General features: G+C 49.4%; 1 protein-coding gene across 6 annotated transcripts in view; it reads right to left on the bottom strand.

The window, feature by feature from the left end:
- dlg4b (discs, large homolog 4b (Drosophila)) overlaps window positions 1-24,000 on the bottom strand; it is a 132,547-nt gene that overhangs the window by 28,414 nt on the left and 80,133 nt on the right. The gene's annotated exons all lie outside the window — the stretch shown is intronic.

Raw genomic sequence — 24,000 nt, forward strand, 5'->3', positions numbered from 1 at the left:
GTCCTCATAGCCCTATGTTCCCAGTACCCTATATTCCCAGTACCCTATGTTCCCAGAGTCCTATGTCCTCATGGCCCTATGTTCCCAGTTCCCTATGTTCCCAGAGTCCTATGTCCTCATGGCCCTATGTTCCCAGTTCCCTATGTTCCCAGAGTCCTATGTCCCTGGCTCTATATGCTCCCAGGGTCCCATGTTCACAGGGTCCCATGTTCTTTTGGTCATGTGCTCCCAGAGTCCTATATTCCTAGGGTCTTGTGTTCTCAGGGCCCTATGTTCCCAGTACCCTATGTTCCCAGAGTCCTATGTCCCTGGATCTATATGTTCCCAGGGTCCCATGTTCACAGGGTCCCATGTTCTTTTGGTCATGTGCTCCCAGAGTACTATATTCCTAGGGTCTTGTGTTCTCAGGGCCCTGTGTTCCAAGACTCCTATGTTTCCAGGGCTCTACATTCCCATTTTCCTGTTCCCAGAGTTCAGTATTCCAAAGTCCCTATATTCATATGGTCATATGTTCCTAGAGTTGTACAACCCCAATTCCAGTGAAGTTGGGACGTTGTGTAAAAAATAAATAAAAACAGAATACGATGATTTGCAAATCCTTTTCAACCTATAATGCTAGAGTCCTATGTGCCATTAGTCCTGTGTTTCCAGGGCTCTATATTTCAGGGTCATATGTTCCCAGAGTCCTATGTTCTGTGAGTCATATTTTCCAGAGTCCTATGTTCCAGAGTCCTGTGTTCTCAGAATCCTATATTCCCAGAGTCATATGTTCTTGGGGCCTATGTTCCCAGAATCCTATATTCCCAAATTCCTATGTTCACAAAGTCCTATGCTCCCAGAGCCCTATGTTGACAGAGTGCCAGAACCCAGTCTTTTATTATGTTCCAAGGCTTCTATGTTCCTAGGGCTGTTATGTTCCCAAAGCCTTAAGTTTCCAGAGTCCTATGTTGTACGGCTTCTATGTTCCAAGGGCTGTTCTGTTCCCAAAACTTTAAGCTTCCAGATTTTTATGTTCCACAGCTTCTACGTTCCTAGGGCTGTTCTGTTCTCAAAGCCTTAAGTTTCCAGAGTCCTATGTTGTACGGCTTTTATGTTCCTAGGGCTGTTCTGTTCTCAAAGCCTTAAGTTTCCAGAGTCCTATGTTGTACAGCTTCTACGTTCCTAGGGCTGTTATGTTCTCAAAGCCTTAAGTTTCCAGAGTCCTATGTTGTACAGCTTCTACGTTCCTAGGGCTGTTATGTTCTCAAAGCCTTAAGTTTCCAGAGTCCTATATTGTACGGCTTCTACGTTCCAAGGGCTGTTCTGTTCCCAAAGCCTTAAGTTTCCAGAGTCCTATGTTGTACAGCTTCTACGTTCCTAGGGCTATGTTCTCAAAGCCTTAAGTTTCCAGAGTCCTATGTTGTACGGCTTCTATGTTCCCAGGGCTGGTATGTTCCCAAAGTCCTATGTTTTCAGAGTCCTATGTTCCACGGTTTCTACGTTCCCAGGGCTGGTATGTTCCCAAAGTCCTATGTTTTCAGAGTCCTATGTACCATGGCTTCTACGTTCCCAGGGCTGGTATGTTCCCAAAGTCCTATGTTTTCAGAGTCCTATGTACCATGGCTTCTACGTTCCCAGGGCTGGTATGTTCCCAAAGTCCTATGTTTTCAGAGTCCTATGTTCCACGGCTTCTACGTTCCCAGGGCTGGTATGTAGGTATGTGGTATGCCTAATGCAGCGGAGTTCTGTGGTCATGGTGTCACCATTTGACCATTTCTGTTGGCCCATTTTTCACACTGTGTGAAAGGCGTCTGCTGCACTTAAACAGTGTAGATCAATAAACAGAGAAAATGACTGAGACAGGGTCTCAACGTGACAGTGACGAAATAATTTTCGAATCATTGCTTTGGTTTAGCCAGTTTCTGCTGTTTACCGGTCGGTCTACATCCCGACCCTCACCTGTGGTCATGAGCTGTGGGTAATGACCGAAAGAATGAGATCACGAATACAAGCGGCGGAAATGAGCCTCTTCACAGGGTGATGGGCTACAAACTATTCGATAGGGTGAGGAGCTCGACCATCCGGGAGGAGCTCGGAGTAGAGCCACTACTCCTCTGCATTGAGGTGGTTCGGGCATCTGATCCGGATGCCCCCTGGATGCCTCCTGGTGGGGGTGTACCAGGCACGGCTTACCGGGATAAGACCCCAGGGTCATCCTAGGATGCTGGAGGGATTACATCTCCAAGTTGGCCTGGGATCGGCTCGGGGTCCCCAGGAATGAGCTGGAGCAAGATGCGGGGGACAGGGTCATCTGGAATTCTCTGCTCTCCCAACTGCTACCAGGACCCCGTCTGGACTAAGCGGTTAACGACGATGATGATGATGATGCTTTTGGTAAGGAACCTGTTCAAGAGGCCATCAGGGTTTCCTGAAATGCTGTTAATAATATTGAGAGGCTGAAACACAATTCTGAATAACAGACATTTCAAAGAGAAAACAGGTCTGGAAATACCGGAATGACAAACTGTTTCACCACACAGTGGGAACTGCTCACAGGGGTCACTGCCTCACACGGGGCGCAGCTCAACACTTCCAGCTAACTGTGAAAAGGAAATATGCTAATGTATCTGAACTGTATGTCTCGGTTTCATGTAATGACTGAGATATATTTAGATCTTTCCGTATATGCTGAAAAGCCTCCTTTCAGCCATTACCGCTAACATCTACCCCCCGCTGTTTAAGAGCAGGTCTGGATAGCATTAGCAGTTAGCCACCACGCAACAGCCTCACGTACGGCTTAGAGTCGCGGAATCTTTCCTGGAGTCGGATGGAGTCTCTGCTCAGAGTTACAGAACGTCTACTCACAGAAACGTGTGCACTAGTCGGACACTTTCTCCTAAACCCCTCTAACGAGGCTTCGACGTGCTGGCATACGTTCAGAGGCCGTAGGTCATCTGATACCTTTAATCAACGATCAGTTTCTGGCCACAGACTTGCTCTTGGCTGTAGTATGTAAAAAGCCCCAGTCTGATACACTCATACCAGCACCACACCAGTGTCACTGCTGATGGACCCCCGTCCAAATAAAACCTGGACAGCAGCAGCCCTGCGGTCAGAAACTGACGAATGGTGAATGGAGTAGAGGAGGGCTGGACTCTGTAATTGTACACTTACATAGTGGAAACGCAAGGTGGGTGTTTCTAATAAAGTGGCCAGTGTTAAGTCCTCCAGAGTGTTTTATGGATCTGGGTTTGTGGTTTTATGCTTTAGTGTTAAAATGCTGTATTTGAGGCATCATTAGTTAGCAGAGTAAATGTGATGTAACTGTGTTCAAGAGAGAGATCACGTGTGTGTGTGTGTGTGTGTCTGTGTGTGTGCACGATCACTGGCTCATGCATGTGTTTGCGTGTGATGTGAGATTGAGACAGTCGCCATAGAAATCTTTGTTGCCAGGGTAACTGGGCTCCCCTGGAGGGCTTGGCAGCTGTTGCCATGGAGTAGCCATGGCAACCTGGGGCCAGAGAAGAGGGATGCCACCCTGGACCAGAGGAGAGCGAGCGAGGGAGAGCGAGACTTTTTTTCCATCCTCAGTTCTACTGACCTCTTTCTCTCTCTGTCAGACAGTATAAACAGTGATGGGCTGCATCGCTCCACGCTGTCCTCTTTTATCCCTTCATCCCTCCTCCTCCTCCTCCTACGACCCTGACTCCGCTCATAGGTGTGTAATGTCCAGCTGAGTTAAATCAGGCAGAGTGAATCTGTCCCTAACACCCCCCTCTCCCTGCCAGCAGGCTGCGGGCTTGGCTCAATGGTGTGTGTGTGTGTGTGTGTGTGTGTGTGTGGTGTGTGTGTGTATGTGTGTGTGTGTGTGTGAGACGGGGTGGACCCCGCAGGGGAGCCCCTTGATGGGGTTCTGTCACGTTCCAGTCCACTGCACTGCCCTCCTCACAGTGAAGGTTAGACACTCAACTGCCTGTATGAAAATTAAATACTCAGCAAAACATTACATAAACATCAAAGCCTGATTAGAAGGTTTAACAATGTGCACCTTATATCTCCACTAACTGGCCACTTTATCAGAAACGCCTGCCTTATACCTCCTTAACTGGCCACTTTATCAGAAACGCCTGCCTTATACCTCCACTAACTGGCCACTTTATCAGAAACGCCTGCCTTATACCTCCACTAACTGGCCACTTTATCAGAAACGCCTGCCTTATACCTCCACTAACTGGCCACTTTATCAGAAACGCCTGCCTTATACCTCCACTAACTGGCCACTTTATCAGAAACGCCTGCCTTATACCTCCACTAACTGGCCACTTTATCAGAAACGCCTGCCTTATACCTCCACTAACTGGCCACTTTATCTGAAACGCCTGCCTTATACCTCCTTAACTGGCCACTTTATCAGAAACGCCTGCCTTATACCTCCACTAACTGGCCACTTTATCAGAAACGCCTGCCTATACCTCCTCTAACTGGCCACTTATCAGAAACGCCTGCCTTATACCTCCTCTAACTGGCCACTTTATCAGAAACGCCTGCCTTATACCTCCACTAACTGGCCACTTTATCAGAAACGCCTGCCTTATACCTCCACTAACTGGCCACTTTATCAGAAACGCCTGCCTTATACCTCCACTAACTGGCCACTTATCAGAAACGCCTGCCTTATACCTCCACTAACTGGCCACTTTATCAGAAACGCCTGCCTTATACCTCCTCTAATTGGCCACTTTATCTGAAACGCCTACCTTATACCTCCTCTAACTGGCCACTTTATCAGAAACGCCTACCTTATACCTCCTCTAATTGGCCACTTTATCTGAAACGCCTGCCTTATACCTCCTCTAATTGGCCACTTTATCAGAAACGCCTACCTTATACCTCCTCTAATTGGCCACTTTATCAGAAACGCCTGCCTTATACCTCCACTAACTGGCCACTTTATCTGAAACGCCTGCCTTATACCTCCTCTAATTGGCCACTTTATCTGAAACGCCCTACCTCTATACCTCCTCTAATTGCCACTTTATCAGAAAACGCCTACCTCTATACCTCCTCTAATTGGCCACTTTATCTGAAACGCCTACCTTATACCTCCTCTAATTGGCCACTTTATCAGAAACGCCTACCTTATACCTCCTCTAATTGGCCACTTTATCTGAAACGCCTACCTTATACCTCCTCTAATTGGCCACTTTATCTGAAACGCCTACCTTATACCTCCTCTAATTGGCCACTTTATCTGAAACGCCTACCTATACCTCCTCTAATTGGCCACTTTATCTGAACGCCTACCCTTATACCTCCACTAACTGGCCACTTTATCTGAAACGCCTGCCTTATACCTCCTCTAATTGGCCACTTTATCTGAAACGCCTGCCTTATACCTCCACTAACTGGCCACTTTATCAGAAACGCCTGCCTTATACCTCCACTAACTGGCCACTTTATCAGAAACGCCTACCTTATACCTCCTCTAATTGGCCACTTTATCTGAAACGCCTGCCTTATACCTCCTCTAATTGGCCACTTTATCTGAAACGCCTGCCTTATACCTCCTCTAATTGGCCACTTTATCAGAAACGCCTACCTTATACCTCCTCTAATTGGCCACTTTATCAGAAACGCCTGCCTTATACCTCCTCTAATTGGCCACTTTATCTGAAACGCCTGCCTTATACCTCCACTACTGGCCACTTTATCAGAAACGCCTGCCTCTATACCTCCACTAACTGGCCACTTTATCAGAAACGCCTGCCTTATACCTCCTCTAATTGGCCACTTTATCTGAAACGCCTACCTTATACCTCCTCTAACTGGCCACTTTATCAGAAACGCCTACCTTATACCTCCTCTAACTGGCCACTTTATCTGAAACGCCTACCTTATACCTCCTCTAATTGGCCACTTTATCAGAAACGCCTACCTTATACCTCCTCTAATTGGCCACTTTATCAGAAACGCCTACCTTATACCTCCTCTAACTGGCCACTTTATCTGAAACGCCTACCTTATACCTCCTCTAATTGGCCACTTTATCTGAAACGCCTACCTTATACCTCCTCTAATTGGCCACTTTATCTGAAACGCCTACCTTATACCTCCTCTAATTGGCCACTTTATCTGAAACGCCTACCTTATACCTCCTCTAATTGGCCACTTTATCTGAAACGCCACTCACTGGCCACTTTATTGGAAAACGTCTACCTTGCGCTTCCACTCACTGGCCACTTTATTAGAAACCCCTCTGCTTGATGCTGCTTGATCTTGCAGTTCGGTGATCACAGAGTGACACTGTCCTTCTATCTCAGACTCTGTTACGCTGCTGCTGCTGTGTCTGCATTATGACAGTTTCCTAAACCCAGAGCATTTCATGAACTCCAGCTAAAAATAGACAAACGCTAACGGGGCTCACACGCACACACACACACTCACACACACAGACACACACGCACACGCACACACACACGCTGTAGTTCTGACGTGGTTGAAATGCAGAGCTCCACAGTTAGACTGCACTGCTATTAATAGACTTTCAAATATAACAATGTCACAATAACAGCTAGAGACGCTTCACACGTCTGCAGTCCAGCTCTGATCAGGAGCTTCATATAATTAGCAGCTCTGATCGGTGGGTTTATATAATTCACTTTATATATTTATCAGTGCTATTAATAGAACATGTACTGAGTATTTTTAGATCAGTAATTAGTTTTGGTTTTACGGGACGAGTTTTGGCTGTACTTGGAGGGGTTTTGGCTGTACTTGGAGGGGTTTTGGCTGTACTAGTAGGGGTTTTGGCTGTACTTGGAGGGGTTTTGGCTGTACTAGGAGGGGTTTTGGCTATACTTGGAGGGGTTTTGGCTGTACTTGGAGGGGTTTTGGCTGTACTAGTAGGGGTTTTGGCTGTACATGGAGGGGTTTTGGCTGTACTAGTAGGGGTTTTGGCTGTACTTGGAGGGGTTTTGGCTGTACTAGGAGGGGTTTTGGCTGTACTTGGAGGGGTTTTGGCTGTACTATGAGGGGTTTTGGCTGTACTTGGAGGGGTTTTGGCTGCACTTGGAGGGGTTTTGGCTGTACTAGGAGGGGTTTTGGCTGTACTAGGAGGGGTTTTGGCTGCACTAGGAGGGGTTTTGGCTGTACTAGGAGGGGTTTTGGCTGTACTAGGACGGGTTTTGGATGTACTTGGAGGGGTTTTGGCTGTACTAGGAGGGGTTTTTGGCTGTACTAGGAGGGGTTTTGGGGCTGCACTTGGAGGGGTTTTGGCTGTACTAGGAGGGGTTTTGGCTGTACTTGGAGGGGTTTTGGCTGTACTAGGAGGGGTTTTGGCTGTACTAGGAGGGGTTTTGGCTGTACTAGGAGGGGTTTTGGCTGTACTAGGAGGGGTTTTGGCTGCACTTGGAGGGTTTTGGCTGTACTAGGAGGGGTTTTGGCTGTACTAGGACGGGTTTTGGATGTACTTGGAGGGGTTTTGGCTGTACTAGGAGGGGTTTTGGCTGTACTTGGAGGGGTTTTGGCTGTACTAGGAGGGGTTTTGGCTGCACTTGGAGGGGTTTTGGCTGTACTAGGAGGGGTTTTGGCTGTACTTGGAGGGGTTTTGGCTGTACTAGGAGGGGTTTTGGCTGCACGTGGAGGGGTTTTGGCTGTACTAGGAGGGGTTTTGGCTGTACTAGGAGGGGTTTTGGTTGCACTTGGAGGGGTTTTGGCTGTACTAGGAGGAGTTTTGGCTGTACTTGGAGGGGTTTTGGTTGTACAGGGAGGAGTTTTGGCTGTACTAGGAGGGTTTGGCTGTACTTGGTGGGTTTTGGCTGTACTTGGTGGGGTTTTGGCTGTACTTGGAAGAGTTTTGGCTGTACTTGGAGGAGTTTTGGCTGTACTTGGAGGGGTTTTGGTTGTACTGGGAGGAGTTTTGGCTGTACTAGGAGGAGTTTTGGCTGTACTAGGAGGGGTGTTGGCTGTACTTGGTGGGGTTTTGGCTGTACTTGGTGGGGTTTTGGCTGTACTTGGAAGAGTTTTGGCTGTACTTGCAGGAGTTTTGGCTGTACTTGGAGGGGTTTTGGCTGTACCTGGTGGGGTTTTGTCTGTAATTGGAGGGGTCTTGGCTGTACTTGGTGGGGTTTTGTCTGTACTTGAAGGGGTCTTGGCTGTACTTGGTGGGGTTTTGGCTGTACTTGGAGGGGTTTTGGCTGTACTTGGAGGGGTTTTGGCTGTACATGGAGGGGTTTTGGCTGTACTTGGTGGGGTTTTGGTTATACTTGGAGGGGTTTTGGCTGTACTTGGAGGAGTTTTGGCTGTACTAGGAGGGGTTTTGGCTATACATGGAGGGGTTTTGGCTGTAATTGGAGGGGTCTTGGCTGTACTTGGTGGGGTTTTGGCTGTACTAGGAGGGGTTTTGGCTGTACATGGAGGGGTTTTGGCTGTACATGGAGGGGTTTTGGCTGTACTTGGTGGGGTTTTGGCTGTACTTGGAGGAGTTTTGGTGGACTTGGAGGGGTTTTGGCTGCACTTGGAGGAGTTTTGGCTGTACTTGGAGGGGTTTTGGCTGTACCTGGTGGGGCTTTGTCTGTAATTGGAGGGGTTTTGGTTGTACTTGGTGGGGTTTTGTCTGTACTTGAAGGGGTCTTGGCTGTACTTGGTGGGGTTTTGGCTGTACTAGGAGGGGTTTTGGCTGTACTTGGAGGGGTTTTGGCTGTACTTGGAGGGGTTTTGGCTGCACTTGGAGGAGTTTTGGCTGTACTTGGAGGGGTTTTGGCTGTACCTGGTGGGGTTTTGTCTGTAATTGGAGGGGTCTTGGCTGTACTTGGTGGGGTTTTGTCTGTACTTGAAGGGGTCTTGGCTGTACTTGGTGGGGTTTTGGCAGTACTAGGAGGGGTTTTGGCTGTACTTGGAGGAGTTTTGGCTGTACATGGAGGGGTTTTGGCTGTACTTGGTGGGGTTTTGGTTATACTTGGAGGGGTTTTGGCTGTACTAGTAGGGGTTTTGGCTGTACTTGGAGGGGTTTTGGCTGCACGTGGAGGGGTTTTGGCTGTACTAGGAGGGGTTTTGGCTGTACTAGGAGGGGTTTTGGCTGCACTTGGAGGGGTTTTGGCTGTACTAGGAGGAGTTTTGGCTGTACTTGGAGGGGTTTTGGTTGTACAGGGAGGAGTTTTGGCTGTACTAGGAGGGGTTTTGGCTGTACTTGGTGGGGTTTTGGCTGTACTTGGTGGGGTTTTGGCTGTACTTGGAAGAGTTTTGGCTGTACTTGGAGGAGTTTTGGCTGTACTTGGAGGGGTTTTGGTTGTACTGGGAGGAGTTTTGGCTGTACTAGGAGGAGTTTTGGCTGTACTAGGAGGGGTGTTGGCTGTACTTGGTGGGGTTTTGTCTGTACTTGGTGGGGTTTTGGCTGTACTTGGAAGAGTTTTGGCTGTACTTGCAGGAGTTTTGGCTGTACTTGGAGGGGTTTTGGCTGCACTTGGAGGGGTTTTGGCTGTAATTGGAGGGGTCTTGGCTGTACTTGGTGGGGTTTTGGCTGTACTAGGAGGGGTTTTGGCTGTACTTGGAGGGGTTTTGGCTGTACATGGAGGGGTTTTGGCTGTACTTGGTGGGGTTTTGGCTGTACTTGGAGGAGTTTTGGCTGTACTTGGAGGGGTTTTGGCTGCACTTGGAGGAGTTTTGGCTGTACTTGGAGGGGTTTTGGCTGTACCTGGTGGGGTTTTGTCTGTAATTGGAGGGGTCTTGGCTGTACTTGGTGGGGTTTTGTCTGTACTTGAAGGGGTCTTGGCTGTACTTGGTGGGGTTTTGGCTGTACTAGGAGGGGTTTTGGCTGTACTTGGAGGGGTTTTGGCTGTACATGGAGGGGTTTTGGCTGTACTTGGTGGGGTTTTGGTTATACTTGGAGGGGTTTTGGCTGTACTTGGAGGAGTTTTGGCTGTACTAGGAGGGGTTTTGGCTATACATGGAGGGGTTTTTTTCTGTACTTGGAGGGGTCTTGGCTGTACTTGGTGGGGTTTTGGCTGTACTAGGAGGGGTTTTGGCTGTACTTGGTGGGGTTTTGGCTGTACATGGAGGGTTTTGGCTGTACTTGGTGGGGTTTTGGCTGTACTTGGAGGAGTTTTGGCTGTACTTGGAGGGGTTTTGGCTGCACTTGGAGGAGTTTTGGCTGTACTTGGAGGGGTTTTGGCTGTACCTGGTGGGGCTTTGTCTGTAATTGGAGGGGTTTTGGTTGTACTTGGTGGGGTTTTGTCTGTACTTGAAGGGGTCTTGGCTGTAGTTGGTGGGGTTTTGGCTGTACTAGGAGGGGTTTTGGCTGTACTAGGAGGGGTTTTGGCTGTACTTGGAGGGGTTTTGGCTGCACTTGGAGGAGTTTTGGCTGTACTTGGAGGGGTTTTGGCTGTACCTGGTGGGGTTTTGTCTGTAATTGGAGGGGTCTTGGCTGTACTTGGTGGGGTTTTGGCAGTACTAGGAGGGGTTTTGGCTGTACTTGGAGGGGTTTTGGCTGTACATGGAGGGGTTTTGGCTGTACTTGGTGGGGTTTTGGTTATACTTGGAGGGGTTTTGGCTGTACTTGGAGGAGTTTTGGCTGTACTAGGAGGGGTTTTGGCTATACATGGAGTGGTTTTGGCTGTAATTGGAGGGGTCTTGGCTGTACTTGGTGGGGTTTTGGCTGTACAGGGAGGGGTTTTGGCTGTACTTGGTGGGGTTTTGGCTGTACTTGGAGGAGTTTTGGCTGCACTTGGAGGAGTTTTGGCTGCACTTGGAGGAGTTTTGGCTGTACTTGGAGGGGTTTTTTTTCTGTACTTGGAGGGGTTTTGGCTGTACTTGGTGGGGTTTTGTCTGTACTTGGAGGGTTTTGGCTGCACTTGGAGGAGTTTTGGCTGTACTTGGAGGGGTTTTGGCTGTACCTGGTGGGGCTTTGTCTGTAATTGGAGGGGTTTTGGTTGTACTTGGTGGGGTTTTGTCTGTACTTGAAGGGGTCTTGGCTGTACTTGGTGGGGTTTTGGCTGTACTAGGAGGGGTTTTGGCTGTACTTGGAGGGGTTTTGGCTGTACATGGAGGGGTTTTGTCTGTACTTGAAGGGGTCTTGGCTGTACTTGGTGGGGTTTTGGCTCTACTAGGAGGGGTTTTGGCTGTACTTGGAGGGGTTTTGGCTGTACCTGGTGGGGTTTTGTCTGTAATTGGAGGGGTTTTGGTTGTACTTGGAGGGGTTTTGGCTGTACTTGGTGGGGTTTTGGTTATACTTGGAGGGGTTTTGGCTGTACTTGGTGGAGTTTTGGCTGTACTTGGAGGGGTTTTTGCTGTACCTGGTGGGGTTTTGTCTGTAATTGGAGGGGTTTTGGTTGTACTTGGAGGGGTTTTGACTGTACTTGGAGGAGTTTTGGCTGTACTTGGAGGGGTTTTGGCTGTACATGGTGGGGTTTTGTCTGTACTTGGTGGTGTTTTGGCTGTACTTGGTGGGGTTTTGGCTGTACTAGGAGGGGTTTTGGCTGTACTAGGAGGGGTTTTGGCTATACTAGGAGGGGTTTTGGCTGTACTAGGAGGAGTTTTGGCTGTACTAGGAGGGTTTTGGCTGCACTTGGAGGGGTTTTGGCTGTACTAGGAGGAGTTTTGGCTGTACTTGGAGGGGTTTTGGTTGTACTGGGAGGAGTTTTGGCTGTACTTGGAGGAGTTTTGGCTGTACTAGGAGGAGTGTTGGCTGTACTTGGTGGGGTTTTGGCTGTACTTGGTGGGGTTTTGGCTGTACTTGGAAGAGTTTTGGCTGTACTTGGAGGAGTTTTGGCTGTACTTGGAGGGGTTTTGGCTGTACTAGGAGGGGTTTTGGCTGTACTTGGTGGGGTTTTGGCTGTACTTGGAGGAGTTTTGGCTGTACTTGGAGGGGTTTTGGGTGTACTTGGAGGAGTTTTGGCTGTACTAGGAGGGGTTTTGGCTGTACTTGGTGGGGTTTTGGCTGTACTTGGAGAGTTTTGGCTGTACCTGGTGGGGTTTTGTCTGTAATTGGAGGGTCTTGGCTGTACTTGGTGGGGTTTTGGCTGTACTTGGAGGGGTTTTGGCTGTACTTGGAGGGGTTTTGGCTGTACTTGGAGGGGTTTTGGCTGTACTTGGTGGGGTTTTGGCTGTACTTGAAGGGGTCTTGGCTGTACTTGGAGGGGTTTTGGCTGTACTAGGAGGGGTTTTGGCTGTACTTGGAGGGTTTTGGCTGTACATGGAGGGGTTTTGTCTGTACTTGAAGGGGTCTTGGCTGTACTTGGTGGGGTTTTGGCTCTACTAGGAGGGGTTTTGGCTGTACTTGGAGGGGTTTTGGCTGTACCTGGTGGGGTTTTGTCTGTAATTGGAGGGGTTTTGGTTGTACTTGGAGGGGTTTTGGCTGTACTTGGTGGGGTTTTGGTTATACTTGGAGGGGTTTTGGCTGTACTTGGAGGAGTTTTGGCTGTACTTGGAGGGGTTTTTGCTGTACCTGGTGGGGTTTTGTCTGTAATTGGAGGGGTTTTGGTTGTACTTGGAGGGGTTTTGACTGTACTTGGAGGAGTTTTGGCTGTACTTGGAGGGGTTTTGGCTGTACATGGTGGGGTTTTGTCTGTACTTGGTGGTGTTTTGGCTGTACTTGGTGGGGTTTTGGCTGTACTAGGAGGGGTTTTGGCTGTACTAGGAGGGGTTTTGGCTATACTAGGAGGGGTTTTGGCTGTACTTGGAGGGGTTTTGGCTGTACTAGGAGGGGTTTTGGCTGCACTTGGAGGGGTTTTGGCTGTACTAGGAGGAGTTTTGGCTGTACTTGGAGGGGTTTTGGTTGTACTGGGAGGAGTTTTGGCTGTACTAGGAGGAGTTTTGGCTGTACTAGGAGGGGTGTTGGCTGTACTTGGTGGGGTTTTGGCTGTACTTGGTGGGGTTTTGGCTGTACTTGGAAGAGTTTTGGCTGTACTTGGAGGAGTTTTGGCTGTACTTGGAGGGGTTTTGGCTGTACTAGGAGGGGTTTTGGCTGTACTTGGTGGGGTTTTGGCTGTACTTGGAGGAGTTTTGGCTGTACTTGGAGGGGTTTTGGGTGTACTTGGAGGAGTTTTGGCTGTACTAGGAGGGGTTTTGGCTGTACTTGGTGGGGTTTTGGCTGTACTTGGAGGAGTTTTGGCTGTACCTGGTGGGGTTTTGTCTGTAATTGGAGGGGTCTTGGCTGTACTTGGTGGGGTTTTGGCTGTACTTGGAGGGGTTTTGGCTGTACTTGGAGGGGTTTTGGCTGTACATGGAGGGGTTTTGGCTGTACTTGGTGGGGTTTTGGCTGTACTTGAAGGGGTCTTGGCTGTACTTGGTGGGGTTTTGGCTGTACTAGGAGGGGTTTTGGCTGTACTTGGAGGGGTTTTGGCTGTACATGGAGGGGTTTTGTCTGTACTTGAAGGGGTCTTGGCTGTACTTGGTGGGGTTTTGGCTCTACTAGGAGGGGTTTTGGCTGTACTTGGAGGGGTTTTGGCTGTACCTGGTTGGGTTTTGTCTGTAATTGGAGGGGTTTTGGTTGTACTTGGAGGGGTTTTGGCTGTACTTGGTGGGGTTTTGGTTATACTTGGAGGGGTTTTGGCTGTACTTGGAGGAGTTTTGGCTGTACTTGGAGGGGTTTTTGCTGTACCTGGTGGGGTTTTGTCTGTAATTGGAGGGGTTTTGGTTGTACTTGGAGGGGTTTTGACTGTACTTGGAGGAGTTTTGGCTGTACTTGGAGGGGTTTTGGCTGTACATGGAGGGGTTTTGTCTGTACTTGGTGGTGTTTTGGCTGTACTTGGTGGGGTTTTGGCTGTACTAGGAGGGGTTTTTGGCTGTACTAGGAGGGGTTTTGGCTTTACTAGGAGGGGTTTTGGCTGTACTTGGAGGGGTTTTGGCTGTACTAGGAGGGGTTTTGGCTGCACTTGGAGGGGTTTTGGCTGTACTAGGAGGAGTTTTGGCTGTACTTGGAGGGGTTTTGGTTGTACTGGGAGGAGTTTTGGCTGTACTAGGAGGAGTTTTGGCTGTACTTGGAGGGGTTTTGGCTGTACTTGGTGGGGTTTTGGTTATACTTGGAGGGGTTTTGGCTGTACTTGGAGGAGTTTTGGCTGTACTTGGAGGGGTTTTGGCTGTACCTGGTGGGGTTTTGTCTGTAATTGGAGGGGTTTTGGTTGTACTTGGAGGGGTTTTGACTGTACTTGGAGGAGTTTTGGCTGTACTTGGAGGGGTTTTGGCTGTACATGGTGGGGTTTTGTCTGTACTTGGTGGTGTTTTGGCTGTACTTGGTGGGGTTTTGGCTGTACTAGGAGGGGTTTTGGCTGTACTAGGAGGGGTTTTGGCTATACTAGGAGGGGTTTTGGCTGTACTTGGAGGGGTTTTGGCTGTACCTGGTTGGGTTTTGTCTGTAATTGGAGGGGTTTTGGTTGTACTTGGAGGGGTTTTGGCTGTACTTGGTGGGGTTTTGGTTATACTTGGAGGGGTTTTGGCTGTACTTGGAGGAGTTTTGGCTGTACTTGGAGGGGTTTTTGCTGTACCTGGTGGGGTTTTGTCTGTAATTGGAGGGGTTTTGGTTGTACTTGGAGGGGTTTTGACTGTACTTGGAGGAGTTTTGGCTGTACTTGGAGGGGTTTTGGCTGTACATGGTGGGGTTTTGGCTGTACTTGGTGGTGTTTTGGCTGTACTTGGTGGGGTTTTGGCTGTACTAGGAGGGGTTTTGGCTGTACTAGGAGGGGTTTTGGCTATACTAGGAGGGGTTTTGGCTGTACTTGGAGGGGTTTTGGCTGTACTAGGAGGGGTTTTGGCTGCACTTGGAGGGGTTTTGGCTGTACTAGGAGGAGTTTTGGCTGTACTTGGAGGGGTTTTGGTTGTACTGGGAGGAGTTTTGGCTGTACTAGGAGGAGTTTTGGCTGTACTTGGAGGGGTTTTGGCTGTACTTGGTGGGGTTTTGGCTGTACTTGGAGGGGTTTTGGCTGTACATGGTGGGGTTTTGTCTGTACTTGGTGGTGTTTTGGCTGTACTTGGTGGGGTTTTGGCTGTACTAGGAGGGGTTTTGGCTGTACTAGGAGGGGTTTTGGCTATACTAGGAGGGGTTTTGGCTGTACTTGGAGGGGTTTTGGCTGTACTAGGAGGGGTTTTGGCTGCACTTGGAGGGGTTTTGGCTGTACTAGGAGGAGTTTTGGCTGTACTTGGAGGGGTTTTGGCTGTACTAGGAGGGGTGTTGGCTGTACTTGGAGGAGTTTTGGCTGTACTTGGAGGGGTTTTGGGTGTACTTGGAGGAGTTTTGGCTGTACTAGGAGGGGTTTTGGCTGTACTTGGTGGGGTTTTGGCTGTACTTGGAGGAGTTTTGGCTGTACCTGGTGGGGTTTTGTCTGTAATTGGAGGGGTCTTGGCTGTACTTGGTGGGGTTTTGGCTGTACTTGGAGGGGTTTTGGCTGTACCTGGTTGGGTTTTGTCTGTAATTGGAGGGGTTTTGGTTGTACTTGGAGGGGTTTTGGCTGTACTTGGTGGGGTTTTGGTTATACTTGGAGGGGTTTTGGCTGTACTTGGAGGGGTTTTTGCTGTACCTGGTGGGGTTTTGTCTGTAATTGGAGGGGTTTTGGTTGTACTTGGAGGGGTTTTCACTGTACTTGGAGGAGTTTTGGCTGTACTTGGAGGGGTTTTGGCTGTACATGGTGGGGTTTTGTCTGTACTTGGTGGTGTTTTGGCTGTACTTGGTGGGGTTTTGGCTGTACTAGGAGGGGTTTTGGCTGTACTAGGAGGGGTTTTGGCTGTACTAGGAGGGGTTTTGGCTGTACTTGGAGGGGTTTTGGCTGTACTAGGAGGGGTTTTGGCTGCACTTGGAGGGGTTTTGGCTGTACTAGGAGGAGTTTTGGCTGTACTTGGAGGGGTTTTGGTTGTACTGGGAGGAGTTTTGGCTGTACTAGGAGGAGTTTTGGCTGTACTAGGAGGGGTTTTGGCTGTACTTGGAAGAGTTTTGGCTGTACTTGGAAGAGTTTTGGCTGTACTTGGAGGAGTTTTGGCTGTACTAGGAGGGGTTTTGGCTGTACTAGGAGGGGTTTTGGCTGTACTTGGTGGGGTTTTGGCTGTACTTGGAGGAGTTTTGGCTGTACTTGGAGGGGTTTTGGGTGTACTTGGAGGAGTTTTGGCTGTACTAGGAGGGGTTTTGGCTGTACTTGGTGGGGTTTTGGCTGTACTTGGAGGAGTTTTGGTTGTACCTGGTGGGGTTTTGTCTGTAATTGGAGGGGTCTTGGCTGTACTTGGTGGGGTTTTGGCTGTACTTGGAGGGGTTTTGGCTGTACTTGGAGGGGTTTTGGCTGTACATGGAGGGGTTTTGGCTGTACTTGGTGGGGTTTTGGCTGTACTTGGAGGAGTTTTGGCTGTACTTGGAGGGGTTTTGGCTGCACTTGGAGGAGTTTTGGCTGTACTTGGAGGGGTTTTGGCTGTACCTGGTGGGGTTTTGTCTGTAATTGGATGGGTTTTGGTTGTACTTGGTGGGGTTTTGTCTGTACTTGAAGGGGTCTTGGCTGTACTTGGTGGGGTTTTGGCTGTACTAGGAGGGGTTTTGGCTGTACTTGGGGGGGTTTTGGCTGTACATGGAGGGGTTTTGGCTGTACCTGGTGGGGTTTTGTCTGTAATTGGAGGGGTTTGGGTTGTACTTGGAGGGGTTTTGGCTGTACTTGGTGGGGTTTTGGTTATACTTGGAGGGGTTTTGGCTGTACTTGGAGGAGTTTTGGCTGTACTTGGAGGGGTTTTTGCTGTACCTGGTGGGGTTTTGTCTGTAATTGGAGGGGTTTTGGTTGTACTTGGAGGGGTTTTGGCTGTACTTGGTGGGGTTTTGGCTGTACTTGGAGGAGTTTTGGCTGTACTTGGAGGGGTTTTGGCTGCACTTGGAGGAGTTTTGGCTGTACTTGGAGGGGTTTTGGCTGTACTTGGTGGGGTTTTGTCTGTACTTGAAGGGGTCTTGGCTGTACTTGGTGGGGTTTTGGCTGTACTTGGAGGGGTTTTGGCTGTACTTGGAGGGGTTTTGGCTGTACCTGGTGGGGTTTTGTCTGTAATTGGAGGGGTTTTGGTTGTACTTGGACGGGTTTTGGCTGTACTTGGAGGGGTTTTTGCTGTACCTGGTGGGGTTTTGTCTGTAATTGGAGGGGTTTTTGCTGTACTTGGAGGGGTTTTTGCTGTACCTGGTGGGGTTTTGTCTGTAATTGGAGGGGTTTTGGTTGTACTTGGAGGAGTTTTGGCTGTACTTGGAGGGGTTTTTGCTGTACCTGGTGGGGTTTTGTCTGTAATTGGAGGGGTTTTGGTTGTACTTGGAGGGGTTTTGACTGTACTTGGAGGAGTTTTGGCTGTACTTGGAGGGGTTTTGGCTGTACATGGTGGGGTTTTGTCTGTACTTGGTGGTGTTTTGGCTGTACTTGGTGGGGTTTTGGCTGTACTAGGAGGGGTTTTGGCTGTACTAGGAGGGGTTTTGGCTATACATGGAGGGGTTTTGGCTGTACTTGGAGGGGTTTTGGCTGTACATGGAGAGGTTTTGGTTGTACTGGGAGGGGTTTTGGCTGTACTAGGAGGGGTGTTGGCTGTACATGGAGGGGTTTTGGTTGTACTTGGTGGGGTTTTGGTTGTACTTTGAGGGGTTTTGGCTGTACTTGGTGGGGTTTTGGTTGTACTTGGAGGGGTTTTGGTTGTACTTGGTGGGGTTTTGGCTGTACTAGGAGGGGTTTTGGCTGTACTTGGTGGGGTTTTGGCTGTACTTGGAGGAATTTTGGCTGCACTAGGAGGGGTTTTGGCTGTACTAGGAGGGGTTTTGGCTGCACTAGGAGGGGTTTTGGCTGTACTTGGAGGGGTTTTGGCTGTACTAGGAGGGGTTTTGGCTGCACTAGGAGGGGTTTTGGCTGTACTAGGAGTGGTTTTGGCTGCACTTGGAGGGGTTTTGGCTGCACTTGGAGGGGTTTTGGCTGTACTAGGAGGGGTTTTGGCTGTACTAGGAGGGGTTTTGGCTGTACTTGGAGGGGTTTTGGCTGTACTTTGAGGGGTTTGGGCTGCACTTGGAGGGGTTTTGGCTGTATTAGGAGTTTTGGCTGTACTTGGTGGGGTTTTGGTTGTACTGGGAGGAGTTTTGGCTGTACTAGGAGGGGTTTTGGTTGTACTTGGTGGGGTTTTGGCTGTACTTGTTGGGGTTTTGGTTATACTTGGAGGGGTTTTGGCTGTACTAGGAGGGGTTTTGGCTGCACTTGGAGGGGTTTTGGCTGTACTAGGAGGAGTTTTGGCTGTACTTGGAGGGGTTTTGGTTGTACTTGGTGGGGTTTTGGTTGTACTTGGAGGGGTTTTGGCTGTACTTGGAGGGGTTTTGGTTGTACTGGGAGGAGTTTTGGCTGTACTAGGAGGGGTTTTGGTTGTACTTGGTGGGGTTTTGGCTGTACTTGGAGGGGTTTTGGCTGTACTTGGTGGGGTTTTGGCTGTACTTGGAGGAGTTTTGGCTGTACTTAGAGGGGTTTTGGCTGTACTTGGAGGGGTTTTGGTTGTACTGGGAGGAGTTTTGGCTGTACTAGGAGGGGTTTTGGCTGTACTTGGAGGGGTTTTGGCTGTACATAGAGGGGTTTTGGTTATACTTGGAGGGGTTTTGGCTGTACTTGGAGGGGTTTTGGTTATACTTGGAGGGGTTTTGGCTGTACTTGGTGGGGTTTTGGCTGTACTTGGAGGGGTTTTGGCTGTACTTGGTGGGGTTTTGTCTGTACTTGTAGGGGTTTTGGCTGTACTTGGTGGGGTTTTGGCTGTACTAGGAGGGGTTTTGGCTATACATGGAGGGGTTTTGGCTGTACTTGGAGGGGTTTTGGCTGTACATGGAGGGGTTTTGGTTGTACTGAGAGGAGTTTTGTCTGTACTTTGAGGGGTTTTGTCTGTACTTTGAGGGGTTTTGTCTGTACTTGGAGGGGTTTTGGCTGTACTTGGAGGGGTTTTGGTTGTACTTGGTGGGGTTTTGGCTGTACTTGGAGGGGTTTTGGTTGTACTTGGAGGAGTTTTGGCTGTACTTGGTGAGGTTTTGGTTGTACTTGGTGGGGTTTTGGCTGTACTAGGAGGAGTTTTGGCTGTACTTGGTGAGGTTTTGGTTGTACTTGGAGGGGTTTTGGCTGTACTTGGTGGGGTTTTGGTTGTACTGGGAGGAGTTTTGGCTGTACTAGGAGGGGTTTTGGTTGTACTTGGAGGGGTTTTGGCTGTACTTGGAGGGGTTTTGGCTGTACTTGGTGGGGTTTTGGCTGTACTTGGTGGGGTTTTGGTTGTACTTGGAGGGGTTTTGGCTGTACTTGGAGGGGTTTTGGTTGTACTGGGAGGAGTTTTAGCTGTACTTGGTGGGGTTTTGGCAGTAATAGGAGGGGTTTTGGCTGTACTGGGAGGGGTTTTGGTTGTACTTGGAGGGGTTTTGGTTGTACTGGGAGGAGTTTTAGCTGTACTTGGTGGGGTTTTGGCAGTAATAGGAGGGGTTTTGGCTGTACTTGGAGGGGTTTTGGTTGTACTGGGAGGAGTTTTAGCTGTACTTGGTGGGGTTTTGGCAGTAATAGGAGGGGTTTTGGCTGTACTGGGAGGGGTTTTGGCTGTACTTGGAGGGGTTTTGGTTGTAATGGGAGGAGTTTTAGCTGTACTTGGTGGGGTTTTGGCAGTAATAGGAGGGGTTTTGGCTGTACTGGGAGGCGTGTCGGTTGTACTGGGTGGTCTGAGTGATCAGGTTTGTTTCTCTTGGCTTGTTTACACTGTGAACCTCTGTAAACGGGACTTGTTTATTAGTGTGTAACATCAGCACGACCTGAACAGCAGAGAGGATCGTCCACAACAGCAGAGTAATGAAGAGTGATGAAGCCCGTCGGCTCAATTCCAGCTGACCCCTCTCATCCTGGACATCACCTCTTCCAGACACTCCACTCTGAACCATCAAAACCAGCACAGCCAGACTTGCCAACAGCTTTTCCCCAGTGGACACTCACACTGTACACTGACCGTCAAAGCTCCTCACTGTATGGCAGGAACTCCTCTGTATAAGACAGTCACCGCGTCTTATCAGCTCCTCTGCGGCTCCTCTTTACTGATCCTGTCTATCATAGTCCTGTTATTTATCTCAGCTTAACGCTCGTTATCAGTCTGCGATTCAGTGCGTCAGTCATGAGTGACTCACTGAGACCGAGTCCTCAGATGTCTAACAGACGGGAATATAAGTGATCCTGTGTGTTGTTTATTTATTATAAATCAAAATACATAATATTTATTAGATATTACACACTAATACTGAATATTCATTATACCTTCACATATACCTTATAAATATGCAAATATATAAATATATACGCATATGTTTGACATCGTAGCTTCCCTACGCCTTCGGGTTGGGGAACGGGTCCTGACTGTTGTCTGTGCTTATGCACCGAACAGCAGTTCAGAATACCCAGCCTTCATAGAGTCCTTGGAAGGGGTGCTTGAAAGTGCTCCTCCTGGAGACTCGATTGTCCTACTGGGGGACTTCAACGCTCACGTGGGCAATGACAGTGAGACCTGGAGGGGTGTGATTGGGAGGAATGGCCTCTCTGATCTGAACCCGAGTGGTGTTCAGTTTTTGGACTTCTGTCCAAACCACAGTTTGTCCATAACGAACACCATGTTTGAACACAAGGATGTCCATAAGTGCACATGGCACCAGGACACCCTAGGCCGCAGTTCAATGATTGACTTTGTAGTCGTGTCAGCGGACTTGCGGCCATGTGTACTGGACACTCGGGTAAAGAGAGGAGCTGAGCTGTCAACTGATCACCACCTGGTGGTGAGTTGGATCAGGTGGTGGGGGAAGATGCCAGTCAGACCAGGCAAACCCAAACGTATAGTGAGGGTTTGCTGGGAACGTCTGGCAGAAGAACCTGTCAGATTGATCTTCAACTCACACCTCCGTCAGAACTTTGACCAGATATCGGGGGAGGTGGGGGACATTGACTCAGAATGGGCCATGTTCCGCTCCTCCATTGTTGAAGCGGCTGACTGTAGCTGTGGTCGCAAGGTAGTTGGTGCCTGTCGGGGCGGTAATCTTCGAACCCGGTGGTGGACACCCCAGGTGAGAGATGCCGTCAAGCTGAAGAAGGAGTCCTACCGGACATGGTTGGCCTGTAGGACACCAGAGGCAGCTGGCAGGTATCGACAGGCCAAGCGATCTGCGGCTTCAGTCGTTGCTAAGGCAAAAACCCGGGTGTGGGAAGAGTTCGGTGAGGCCTTGGATAGTGACTTTAAGTCGGCTCCGAAAAGATTCTGGCAAACCGTCAGGCGACTCAGAAGGGGAAAGCAGTGTGCCACTAGCACTGTATATAGTGGAGATGGTGTGCTGCTGACTTCGACTGAAGACGTCATTGGGCGGTGGAAGGAATACTTTGAGGACCTTCTCAATCCCACCAACATGTTCTCCAGTGAGGAGGCAGAGTCTGGGGACATGGGAATAGGCTTGTCCATTACTGAGGCCGAAGTCGCTAAGGTAGTTAAAAAGCTCCTTGGCGGCAGGGCTGCAGGGGTGGATGAGATCCGTCCCGAGTTCCTCAAGGCTCTGGATGTTGTGGGGCTGTCTTGGCTGACACGCCTTTTCAACATTGCATGGACATCGGGGGTGGTGCCACTTGATTGGCAGACTGGGGTGGTGGTGCCTCTTTTTAAAAAGGGGGACCGGAGGGTGTGTTCCAACTACAGGGGAATCACACTCCTCAGCCTCCCTGGTAAGGTCTATGCAAGGGTACTGGAGAAGAGAGTCCGGCTTATAGTCGAACCTCGGATTCAGGAGGAGCAGTGCGGGTTCCGCCCTGGTCGTGGAACACTGGACCAACTCTTTACCCTCTCCAGGATTCTGGAGGGTTCATGGGAGTTTGCCCAACCAGTCCACATGTGCTTTGTGGATTTGGAGAAGGCATTCGACTGTGTTCCCCGGGGTATTCTGTGGGAGGTGCTTCGGGAGTACGGGGTACATGGCTCTTTGCTACGAGCCATTCAGGCCCTGTACAAACAAAGCAGGAGCTTGGTTCGCATAGCCGGCAGTAAGTCAGACTTTTTCCCAGTGAGAGTTGGACTCCGTCAGGGCTGCCCTTTGTCACCGATTCTATTCATAATTTTTATGGATAGAATTTCTAGGCGCAGTCAGGGGATGGAGGGTGTCCGGTTTGGTGACCTCAGGGTCACATCGCTGCTGTTTGCAGATGATGTGGTCCTATTGGGGACATCAGGCCGAGAACTTCAGCTTTCACTGGATCGGTTTGCAGCCGAGTGTGAAGCGGCCGGGATGAGGATCAGTACCTCCAAATCCGAGGCCATGGTTCTCACGCGGGAAAGGGTGGAGAGCCCTCTCTGGGTCGGGGATGAGCTCTTGCCTCAAGTGGAGGAGTTTAAGTATCTTGGGGTCTTGTTCACGAGTGATGGTACAAGGGAGCGGGAGATTGACAGGCGGATTGGTGCTGGGTCAGCAGTGATGCGGGCTCTTTACCGGTCTGTTGTGGTAAAGAAAGAGCTGAGCCATAAGGCAAGGCTCTCGATTTACTGGTCGATCTATGTTCCCACCCTCACCTATGGTCATGAGCTTTGGGTAATGACCGAAAGAATGAGATCGCGAATACAAGCGGCTGAAATGAGTTTCCTCCGCAGGGTGGCTGGACTCTCCCTTAGAGATAGGGTGAGAAGTTCGGTCATCCGGGAGGGACTCGGAGTAGAGCCGCTGCTTCTTCACGTCGAGAGGAGCCAGTTGAGGTGGTTCGGGCATCTTGTTAGGATGCCTCCTGGACGCCTCCCTTGGGAGGTGTCACAGGCAAGTCCACCGGGGAGGAGACCCCGGGGAAGACCCAGGACACGCTGGCGTGAATATATCGCCCAGCTGGCCTGGGAGCGCCTCGGAATCCCTCCCAGGGAGCTAGTGGAAGTGGCTGGGGAAAGGGAGGTCTGGGCTTCATTGCTCAGGATGCTGCCCCCGCGACCCGAACCCCGGAGAAGCGGAAGATGATGGATGGATGGATGGATGTTTGACATCGTAATGATAGCAGAACCCTTTTTGGTGCTATATAGAACCACATACAATACATTCTCCAGTAATCTGAAGATCCATTATATCATGTAGAGAACCATTTTAGCATGCAAAAGGTTCTTTGAGTGTTCATGGTTCTACATAGAACCACTGTCTTTACTAAAGAACCCTTGAAGAACCGTCTTTGTAACAGTGTGTGGGCTGCTTGTCTTTGCTGGGAGCAGAGCAACCCATGAAGAACAACCACAGGGAAGCGTCAGTCACTGAGCACGAGAACCGCTCTGCTGCACATGCTGCTCTCCCACGCCTGAGCACGCACCCTTGAGTGTGCACTCGCAGCGTGCACTCTGAGCTCACTCTGAACGCGCACTCCCACAGCACTCTGGGCCCCCAGCTGAGCGGGAACCCTGCCCAGAGAACACGAGAACCGGCTCTGACCGGGAGATTAAACCTGAATGAAGCTTAAAAAAAAAAACAAAAAAAAAAAACAGGTCCAACCAAATCACCTCACAAAATGATCTCTGAGAAAGCAAAGGTCCAACCAAATCACCTCACAAAATGATCTCTGAGAAAGCAAAGGTCCAACCAAATCACCTCACAAAATGATCTCTGAGAAAGTAAAGGTCCAACCAAATCACCTCACAAAATGATCTCTGAGAAAGCAAAGGTCCAACCAAATCACCTCACAAAATGATCTCTGAGAAAGCAAAGGTCCAACCAAATCACCTCACAAAATGATCTCTGAGAAAGTAAAGGTCCAACCAAATCACCTCACAAAATGATCTCTGAGAAAGCAAAGGTCCAACCAAATCACCTCACAAAATGATCTCTGAGAAACCTAAGGTCCAACCAAATCAACTCACAAAATGATCTCTGAGAAAGCAAAGGTCCAACCAAATCAACTCACAAAATGATCTCTGAGAAGGCAAAGGTCCAATCAAATCACCTCACAAAATGATCTCTGAGAAAGCAAAGGTCCAATCAAATCAACTCACAAAATGATCTCTGAGAAACCTAAGGTCCAACCAAATCACCTCACAAAATGATCTCTGAGAAAC

Source organism: Pygocentrus nattereri, chromosome 9 (genome assembly GCF_015220715.1).
Source record: "Pygocentrus nattereri isolate fPygNat1 chromosome 9, fPygNat1.pri, whole genome shotgun sequence".
Classification (NCBI taxonomy): Eukaryota; Metazoa; Chordata; class Actinopteri; order Characiformes; family Serrasalmidae; genus Pygocentrus; species Pygocentrus nattereri.